Source organism: Papaver somniferum, unplaced genomic scaffold (assembly GCF_003573695.1).
Source record: "Papaver somniferum cultivar HN1 unplaced genomic scaffold, ASM357369v1 unplaced-scaffold_18, whole genome shotgun sequence".
Classification (NCBI taxonomy): Eukaryota; Viridiplantae; Streptophyta; class Magnoliopsida; order Ranunculales; family Papaveraceae; genus Papaver; species Papaver somniferum.
The window spans coordinates 7,231,013-7,241,791 of NW_020627707.1; the positions used below are offsets into that span (position 1 = coordinate 7,231,013).

Genomic DNA, 10,779 nt, shown 5'->3' on the forward strand with positions numbered 1-10,779 from the left:
CGTTATTATCAATTTATCGCGGATTAAATTATAAGGGTTCTACTGTAGCTCATCTATTTGCGGGATAATATCTTAAACCAACTAACCCATCTAATTTGGTACGGAGGGAGTGTATAATAATTTAGTCATTGCCTTGTATTGTTAAATAAAATTAGATGGTTGCATATGTATCTCAATCTGTCAAAAGAGCGAATTGGAGTCTAAATGTTGGTAAAAATTAAGACTAGTTTGGTTATTCATTTTAACTCAAACGTTTTGGGTTATGGTTAAGAATTGCATAGGATATATATGTATAACACGATTTATAAAGAGTGATAATAAATCTACGAGGGAATACCAATTCAGAAAATCAGAGGTCATGATTGTTTTGTTTTATGTGTAATGGTATCCCGAATAGATTTAGTATATAACCAAACAAAATCTTGGTCTACCTAGTTGTCCATGAACGTATATATATTGTTAAGAGAAGACATTTTGCTTCTTATTATAAATTTCTCTTAAAAACTTCACATTCTTTCATCCGGATTATTTTTGTTATAAGGATGTCATACAATTTGAATTTCTTTCATTCTTTAAAATTAGGGAAAATTAAGAAAATGACCATGTGGGGAAATGTAATTAAGAAAATGCCCACGTTTTTTTGAAAATTAAGAAAATGCCATACCGTTAGAAATTCCGTCTGGACCCATCATTTTGGCAAAAACTCGCTTACTTAGTGAATTTCTCATCGCAGGAGATGATAAAATGATGGGTGCAATTACAAACCTGTCCATAACCTATGAACGGTTCAAGATGTATCTGATGAAGTTGTGACCGTTAGATTTTCTTGAATGGTGGGTGCAATTTCTAGAACCTTACCTTCCCATTTATCCCCTTTCACTTCTAAAAACAGTCGCTCAACTTCTTTAACTCTCTCTCCCCCCCTCTCTTTCACGTCCTTATTCTGCGTCATCAAAAATTACCCATGCCAGCACCATTAAGATCGTCATCGTCATTTTATGAAATCATTTAATGAATGTTCTGTTAATTATGTTATTGTTTATTTTTTTATTTTTGTTTCCTTGATTTTGAGTAAGTTTGCACTAGCAGATCCGTGATTGTCATGGGTTTGAAGAAGATTTCAATTAGAGATTTATGATGGGTTTTTACGGTTTTAACTATAGTTTTAATTGGAACCACATAAACCATAAAAATCCGTTGTAGAAAACCCCTAATTGAAAGGTAAAAAGATGAAGAATTTGGGATTTTTATCATGTTCGAATTTCTTTTGCTAATTGATGAAATGGGTAGTTGTAATTTTAAATGAATTGATGATTTTTTGTTATCAATTGATTTAATTAGATGTTTGGATCTATAATTTGTGAAATTAGGTTTTTTTTAAGTAAATATGTTTTGAGAACCAAATTGGTCTTGTTGGGTAAATCAGTGCAGATCCTGTTTGGAGGTATTCCATGTGGTATGGAAGTGGATTTACATGAAGTTCTCGATTGAGAAATGGATACAACAACAAATAATAGCATTTGGGGTTTGCATGAACTGAGTTCCATGGGTTTCTTGAGAAGTCAGAGAAGTGGTGGTGTCTCAATTACCCGCAATGCAATTTGTCGAGAGCTTGTCACTACGTATGATCAAGCCATGGAGATGGTTGTGAATGTTGCTGGAAATGATAAATTAATCTTGTACTTGTGTTGTTAATATGCTTACAGGGATAGAGGTTGAGTCGAATTTTCATCTCCAGTGAGCAGTTTCTGGTGGCTTATGTTGCAGACAGGTGGTTCTAATTGCATTATAGAGAAGCTTGAGAAGTGATTATCGTCGCAGTTGATAGTTGATGCCAGTCATCGAAACCAGCTGAAATAGATTGGGTTCTCGGCGTCCATTGGTTTATTAAAGGTCCACTCATGGGCACTGATAGATTTCAGTTGCTATATTGGTACCGAGTCATGAGTCGAGTTCATATTGAGTCATTGTTTCTACTCTGACCGATCCAACTGACTCAGGGCTAGAAGGTCTTTTTACATGCCCGATTTAGTGCCACATGTCATGTAACGTCCGTTAGCCGTTTTTTAAAAAAATGGGACGGAAAAGGTCAAGTCATGGGCATTTTCTTAATTTTCAAAAAAACGTGGGCATTTTCTTAATTACATTTCCCCTCATGGACATTTTATAATTTTCCCTTAAAATTAATCGGAAACACAAAAGTATTATTTCATATTGTACTCGGAAAATAAAAATTCAATTTATATCCTACAGTTGGCTTCTTCCGACCGGTAGGTAATACAGAATGACAAGTGTAATGTGATCTCTGTAATATCAGAGTGAACGAAGACACTTGCATATCCACTGCCAACTATAGTCCTTCTTTCAATGCTCAACCATCTTAAGGACCATTAATGATCCATGAACAATGTATCTATCGTCTACCAAAGAAAATACAAATAAGTTAATATACCCAAAGTGTTATAAACGGAAATTTATTAGGTGATGTCCACTTTAGTGGGATCGTATTATTTGGGCACGAAGTATGTAAACTCTATAAATAGAGTCATAAACCTTTGTATTCGATACACAGATTAATAGTATTTCTCCCTTCTGCTTCTCTTTATTTTGTGTTTTCGTGTCCTATTTTATTCTATATCACAAGACGTTATCACGCACGTTGCTCTACCAACGGAGCGATGGAAACAAAGGTTTTTTTTTCTTTTACATCTATATCTAATCTTCCATCTTGGTTTGATTTTCTTTTTCTTTTTTTATTTATTAAAACGATTCTACCAAAGTTTCTATTGATTTCATTTTAGGTTAATTCCCATTCAAAAACTGTTGACGAGTTTTTGGCCTTTATGAGTTACACGGGAACAAAATGTTAGAATTGCACGAAACTATTGTTTGGCTTTGACGGCCCACTTAGCTTGGTTTTGGTTGTCTACAAAGATCTCCTCGTAAGCATATGATGATATGTTACTTTACGTGTACCATGACTCTATGAGATAAGTTGCTAAACCTTACTGTTTAGTCATTTTTTTTTTAATTTCTTTTCTCCAAACTACTTGATTTGAGTTATTTATTAATGAAACGATTCATATTAATTGACTAATGAGATTTTGGTATCTAGTTGATATTGTTGTATATCTTCGTTTATAGGTAATCGATTTTGTGGAGATTGATTTTCCTGTCCTTTCTATTTTTATTATAGAGAAAGACTAAATAAAGCCATCACAAGACAGTTTACAATTTCTATTCCTTTAATGAAATTGTAATCACAAATATCTTTTTGGTGATATCGCAATCTAATTACCATTATGATAATTAATCATGTGCATGGTTCATGAACTTCCGGCCAATTAAATTTGGTATCTTTGGCTATTAAACGAAGATCATGTGATTAATGGTTTTTATTTTATTTTTGCAAGAAACCATCCGTCAGTGACTATGCGGTATTGAAAACGACAATATTTTTTTAATTTGTCGATACAATTTTTTTTAATTGTACAAACCGATTGGAGTTGGTTTTTCTCCAACAGCTCTCTATAAGGAGTTGTAAAAATTGGCAATCTAAGATTTTTTTTTGGCTAATTTCGGTTATTGATTTCTATTTCTTTAAAAAAATCTTCGTCAACCAAAAAGTAGATTTTTCTCTACGAAGAATACGATAATTTCTTTATTTTTCTCAAAAGAAACTGGAATTAGATTTCTCTATGGATCCTAAAAGGATGAGATTGGTTAGAATTGCTGCATTCCTGGGGGATATTTAGCAATATTTAGTTCTCTTCCTTGTATTATTCTCCAAAATTTGAAGTTTTTACACTTGTAGTTGGAATTGGACACTAAAAGTCAAGGGGTGCGCACCCGGCTTGTTAGCCTATATAATTAGTCCTTAAGCGGCTTAATTGATCTTTCTATAAATTTCTTTTGCTAACATAAGTGTCCATAATTTTATTCTAATTTTATTTTTTGGAGAGTTCGCATATTTTATATGCTTTTGTACCAATTAATTTCGGGTTCCATATGTACTCCATGGTTGATGTTAAATATGTATGTTTATTAAGACTATTTTTTTTTAATGTTGAAAGAGATTTCATAATGAGTATATGTCTCGAATTAATCACATAATACTTTACGAAACTTGAAGTTTTCGTATATGAGATAAAAAGAAAATGTCCACCATGATCAGGGGGAGGGCCTACACTATCAAAATCTTGTGTTAATGAACTTAAAAGTTATATCAATTTCTCTCCCAACATGGTCAAATCCAAAAAAGGCTGTCACTATCAATAGGTGTGAAATGTCTCATTTTGCTTTTATATTAGTTTTTGCCTCTTGAAAGGAAAATCCAATCACATATTACAAAAAGTAGCATTTTATAATAAGCTACAGATAGTACTTCAATAGAGTCTATAAAAACAAGATCCACATTCTCATAGTTCATATCTCCTCACTGGAAGATGGGGAGATTATAATGCCCTCGTTGTTACCAGTATTTCTGTGAATTTTTCAAGATATGCACATACTTGAGAATTGTGTGGTATCATAGTTAGTTAACATTGTCGAATATTAATTTACAGTAGCTACAAAAATAATAAAAGATGGTGGTTGTTAACCCCTCTGCAGGGAAATATCGACATATGTGATTGGTTGGCATACAATCCAAGTTAGGTTGGATTAATTTCTCGATTGATGCCATTTTGGATCCAAACTTAACACCTTAAACATGCCAAGCCTATTAATTACAGGTTGGTGTAGTGATATTGCGTCTTTATATGAGAAATATTTTCGTTGTAAAAACGATTTGAGGGTTTTATTTTTATTTTTATTTTTATTTTTCCAAACCCTAGAATTGATTCAATAAATTTTTGGTCTCCATGTATTTTGGCGTGGTGAGTCCTTAAAGGACTCAAATTGCATTAACACAACAAATATGGTAGGGAACATATTCAAATTTGTAATCCTTTTAGGATTCAAATTATATTCAGACAACTACCTTACTGTGTCTGTGTTAACAATCCTTTATGTGTTTTTTAGAAACTTGGTACAAAACCAAAAATCCTGATTAATCAGTTGAAGATATCAACTTTATAGGTCTCTTGAAGGGTCCTTAAAAACACAAAAATCCACGTTTTAGCAGCATAAATTCTTTTTTTTTTCTTTCTCAAAACTGCAGTTGGAATTATGCTAGCTTAAACTCGTCTTTGAAATAGACTAGAGTTATTAATTTGATGCTTTTCTTTTGTAAAACTCATATAGTTGGGTTAGCATCCATATTTACGTCAAAAGTTGTACTCTTTTTCCTTTATTTCAGGTTTTATCCCAAGTGGTTTTTCTGAAAAGGTTTTAACGAGGAAACATCTCGTTGACGTTTGATTTTCTTTCAAAAATGTTGATATTTGTGCTCTTTTTCCTTCGTCCAAATTTTTTCCCACTGGGTTTCATTGGCAAGGTTTTAGTGAGGCAATGTATTTAACATGGTGGTCATCCAAGGGGGAGTTGTATAATTTTGGTTATTCGGTGGATTCCCACCATTAACTAGGTCATTCTGTTTTGTTAGACCACATCAACATAAGAACCCTTAGGAATTTGGATATCATTTTGATCCATATATGGTATGATCACAAACTTTACTCACCTATAGAACTATAACTGCATATTTGCACTTTGTTGAAGAAACTTCATCAACTACTTTTGCAAATCATCTACGAGAAGCTAGGAATCCAAGAAGCAAGTCCTGAATGTACTTAAAGAAGCGTGAAGACTCGATAACACTACCATTATAAGACTAACACAAAAGAAGACTTCATCAACTGACAGATTTCTCACGAAAGCATTGCTATCTCCAGCATTCAAGAAATTCGTTTATTGAAATTGGGAAGTGTCGACTCGAAGATTTGCAAGCCAAGATTTAATTGAAGTAATTATCAGGGGGAGCATCATAGTAAAAGGTATTTTATCGGACTATCACGTTGTTCTCTTTTTCCTTCGTCAAGGTTTTATCCCACTGGATTTTTCCTTGCCAAGGTTTTAACGAGGCAACATATGCATGTCCAACTCTGTTCTAAGTTTTCTAATAATTGTACTCTTTTTCCTTCAGTCAGGTTTTGTCCCTTCGGATTTTCCTGATAAGGTTTTAATAAGGCAATTAGCTTACATACAGTGGTCATCTAGGGGGAGTGTTATAAACAGAAGTTTATTAGGTAGATGCCCACTTTAGTGGGACCCTATTACTTGGGTACCAAGTATATAAACTCTATAAATAAAGTCCTAAACTTTTGTATTTCTGACTTCTTCTTCTCTTTACTTTGTGTCTTCTTGTCCTCTTATATTCTATATCACAATACAAAGATCAATTGACCCAAATTATATTATATCGTTAGTTCATTGTGTACCCGATATATTTTATACAATATTATTTCGGTTTTACCCAGTTTTTTATTGAATATATAGGGATTATCCGGTTTATTTTATTGGATATTTAATGGGTACACTACACGAAATCCGGGTATTTCCAACGACCGGATTTCCAACAGATTTCTTTTCATTAACGTCATTACAACGTTATAATCATAACAACAGCAGTTTAACGTTAGGTTAATTAGGAATCGTTAGGGAATAAACCTAAGTTTAGGTAAAATTACTTTCTTATCCCTTCATTTTCAGGTATAGTTACTTTCATATCCCTCCATAACTGCTGCACCTTACCTTTTTACCCCAACTAATTGCGATACCCACCCAAGATTACTGTAGTAGAACTTGAACCCCAGTCCACTAATGATTGCCCTTGTTTAATTTAACGATTTTGGCTTTTAATCTAACTCTTAACTTTGATTATCAAAATCAGAAAAGAAAATTTAGACGAGATGGACTTCAGAATTAGAAAAAAAAAATTCATGAAATTGATGCTATGGTGATGATTTCGAGTCGATTTTAACATGACCTAGGTATTTATTTTGAGGGAAATCAATCAATTGAAGATTGTTTCAAGATGATGGTGATCTTTTGAACCGATATTTTGTACGATTTGATGCAGATGATGGTTTATAGTTGATTCTGGTGATGAAAAAGTTAGTGGGTTTCTCTTTTTTGATGAGTTAGGTAATTCTGTCTGACTTCATGTTGATTTGATTATTGTTATGTTGTATGAAAATGGATTTTTCAGAAATTGATAAAAATAATTAAGGATTCTGCTTTCATATCATTCTCAAATTTGTTTATTATCCAAATTATCATGTTTTTATTGGTGGTTGTTGTGGCTGTGAGTGGTTTTGGTTATTGGTGGAGGAGGTGGCCCTGATCTGTGTTACTATTGGTGAGAAAGTAGTGCTGGTGGTGGGTGGTGAGTGGTTCTCAGTGGTGATGGTTGTTGTTAATGATGGGTGTGGATGGTATTGGAAGTGTTGGTGGTGCTGTTATATGGTTAAGACATGAGACACAATCATGTGTGTTCAATTTTCTCCAATTTGAATGTTGTAATGATGTGCTTTCCTGCAAATTTGGAGCCATAGAGTACATAGCAGGCATTGTTATTGTTGCACTGAAGTTCCTGGTAGAGAACATAGTGGCCTGGATTAGATGATGTATCAGAAGAACTAGTGATGATGAGGATGTATTTAACTAGGGCATACCGAAAATGACTAGATTTTGCACCGAAAGATAATGCAGCTGTGAGCTGGTGTAATTCCAGATTTAAGCCCTCCACTTGAATTCTTTGAATAAGGCTATGCTGCTAAATTTCTGCTAGCATATGAATATCGGGTGCATCGCTCCCCTGCACCCGTTGCGTTTATACAGTCTTTATCTTTTACTTTCTTTTTTCCTATTCTGAAGTTTTTTTCTCAAGTTTATATGTTAGATTGTTGACTTTTGCATGTCACTGCCTTCAGTCTTTATAAGCTTATAATTTAGGACATAATTCTTTCATTCCATGTTCTTGTGTTCTGTACTTGGTTGAGATATATGGAAAACAAGAGCAGTATATCGTTTTAATTTAATTATTCAACTAGTTTCTCTGCATTTGAAATTTTACACTTCGTCATTGTACCAGAATTGTTTCCCTGATTCTGTGCTCTGTGGGCGTGGTGTCCCTGAGTGATATAAAAGGTTGTTTTTCATTTCTTGGAATTGTGAATCAGATGATGGGGGGGGGGGAAGTGAATCAGGAGATATTTGCAAAATACCTTGGGGAGCTGCATCGAAAGGAGAACACAAACGACCGGTACGTAGCTGCTTTAAAAGGAGAGACATTGACAAGGAATCCTTAGTTAGGATTCAACCCATACCAAAACCCCCTGCAGCACCAGCACCAGCACTAAAGTTACTGATCAGAAGGAGCTTAAGTAGTTGGAAGGTTGAGGTATGTATGGTGTGAATACTTCATCATCTGTCTGTGAGGCATGCTTCATACATTATTTCTAAACGTGACCCAATCTTTTGTTGTTGTTGAAGATCTCTGGTCTTGAGATGCTTCAATACTAGCTATAAAAATATTACAATCATTTTACTCATTTACTATGTTATATATGACTGCCAATTAGGGCTGCTGAGGTTTTAAGACATCTGATTTTCTTATTCTTAAGTATACGGTAGAAACTTTATTATACTTTTGTTCGCAGTAGCTAAGTTACAGCGCTCATTAGTAGCCTTAGTCTTGTCAAGATCAACTTGAAATTAGCATCCCATTTGACCGATACATTTGTGAGTGTAGCTACAAATCGCATACCCAGTACAAGCCAGTCAGGACTTTGACATTTACATCAGATGGGGAAAAGAGATAACATGCTGCAGTTGTAGACCTCAAGTTACTTTTTGCTTTTAGGGAAAGTTTATAGTCTATTACATGCTGAAACAAAGTTTGCCTGCAATAAAAACAGAATACAATAGCTCACAGCATAGCTTTATAAAAACAGAATACAACACTTGGAAGCTTCAAAAATTTAACTGAATTGTCATTATGTTAGGGAGTCAGATTTTCTTTTCTTATACCTATTCAATGATATGATGTTAACTTGCTGTTAATTTTAGACATCGTATCTCTTAAAAAAGAATGAAGCTTGATAAAAAAATGTTATCCCTATGTTATAAACAGACAAGGCACATGGATGCTATCTGCAGTTTACTCACCTATTCAAGTAGGGCAGTTTTGTTGTAGTCTGAGATCCTAGACAGTTCTTTGCAGGTGTAAAACCCTGGACCCTTTCGAAGGGGCATTTGAGGTCTCAGTGCAGTTCAACTGGACAACAAGTTTGGTGGTTTTAGCATTGTCTTCTTATCCGAGGAAAACAAGTCGTATAGGATGGGAACCATTGCAATGTGTCGTGGGTCATAATTTAGAAGTCTCTATGAGCTAGATGTAACTTAGTTTACTTTTACTTGTATGCTTCTAAGTTGTATTCGTATTGCTTCCTGTTCCTTTATTTTGATTTTACATTTTAATGAAATTGTGCTTACTTCATTTGGATCAATATGTTGGATCCTCTCCACAAAATCAATTTGAACTTTGATGTGTGTTTTTCTTGGATGCCAAAATCAGTATGTTTATTCTCTTTACTGATATCATGCAGTGCTAGTCAGCTGAAAGAAGTTGGAGGAACAACAAGGATATTCAGCAATAGTCATCATTACGTTGAAATTGTACGTGATGAATCCAGAGGTTTAGAGACGTAATATAGCAGATAAAAAGATGAGAGTTTGTTTGAAGGACTGAGTTGTGAAACGGTGTATCAAATACTAGTTTTTATATAATTGAGAATGATTTTTTGACACAGACGAAGCGCTGGTCTGGTGGTGTAGTTGTTAGTGGGATCCCTGCAGGTGGTGGCATCGATTCTCCATCAAATTTTCCAAAAAAATTTTTGTTTTAAAAATACCAGATGGGCAGGTGGGTGGCAGGTTCACGTTCTTTCTATTCTTTCTTTTACTGAACAAGAGGGACAGGTGTGAGGCTGACGTTCCTCCTTTTACTGAAAAGTCTGGCTAGTTCACGTGACATCAAAAGTCAAGTGTCTGTAAGGTCAGACTTTCTTATCATGATAAAATTCAAACTTTGCCGCTTCATTTCAAGCTTTCCCTCCTAAAAAAGCTCCTCTCCCGCCAAATAAAAAGCTCCTCAAAAATATATTTATTGTTTGGGGTAGTCAGTTTGTGTGATAATCCGTGTTAATGAACAACGTCATATGGATATGGATCATACTTGTTATTTAGCTGCGATTTTGTGTCTTTTAAGTATCAAAATTAAATTCATTTATGATAATTTTTGTCGAAGGGTAATCTGGTGATTTTCATAGTTCCAGAGTGTTTGTTGCACTTACCATGCTAAGGGGTCATACGGTCATTTCATATTTGATGAAAATCACTCCGATAAAATTGGAGGGTAATTTGGTCATTTTGCAGTTTCTGAATATTTTATGTATTTATTTTGGTTAGGGCAACCTAATCATTCTGCAATTGTGATGAAAACATCGAGTCTGTATATTTTAATCTTGCAACCTGAGTTAAGTAATAGATTTCAGTTTCATCCAATCTGATATATTTGACACCTCGAACCTGGCTTGGACGAGAACATCGGGTGTGTATATGATAATCTTGCAATGTAAGTTAAATAATGGGTTACAGTTTCATCCTATCTAATATATTTGACACCTCAAACCTATCCTGGACGAGAACATCGGGTCGGTATATGGTAATCTTGCAACGTGAGTTAAGTAATAGGTTGCAGTTTCATCCAATCTGATATCTTTCACGCCTCGAACCTGGCCTGGACGAGAACATCGGGTCTGTATATGGTAATTT

The 10,779-nt window shown here is 34.3% G+C and overlaps 1 long non-coding RNA gene across 2 annotated transcripts; it reads left to right on the forward strand.

The window, feature by feature from the left end:
* Positions 1–6,829: 6,829 nt before the first annotated feature.
* Positions 6,830–10,257, forward strand: LOC113337908. 2 transcript variants are annotated; one of them, XR_003354501.1, is made up of 3 exons: positions 6,830–7,086; positions 8,124–8,344; positions 9,552–10,257. It is a non-coding gene; the product is annotated as an uncharacterized LOC113337908 (long non-coding RNA). The 2 variants fall into 2 exon arrangements; XR_003354502.1 differs by lacking the exon at positions 9,552–10,257 and adding an exon at positions 9,157–9,522.
* Positions 10,258–10,779: the final 522 nt, after the last annotated feature.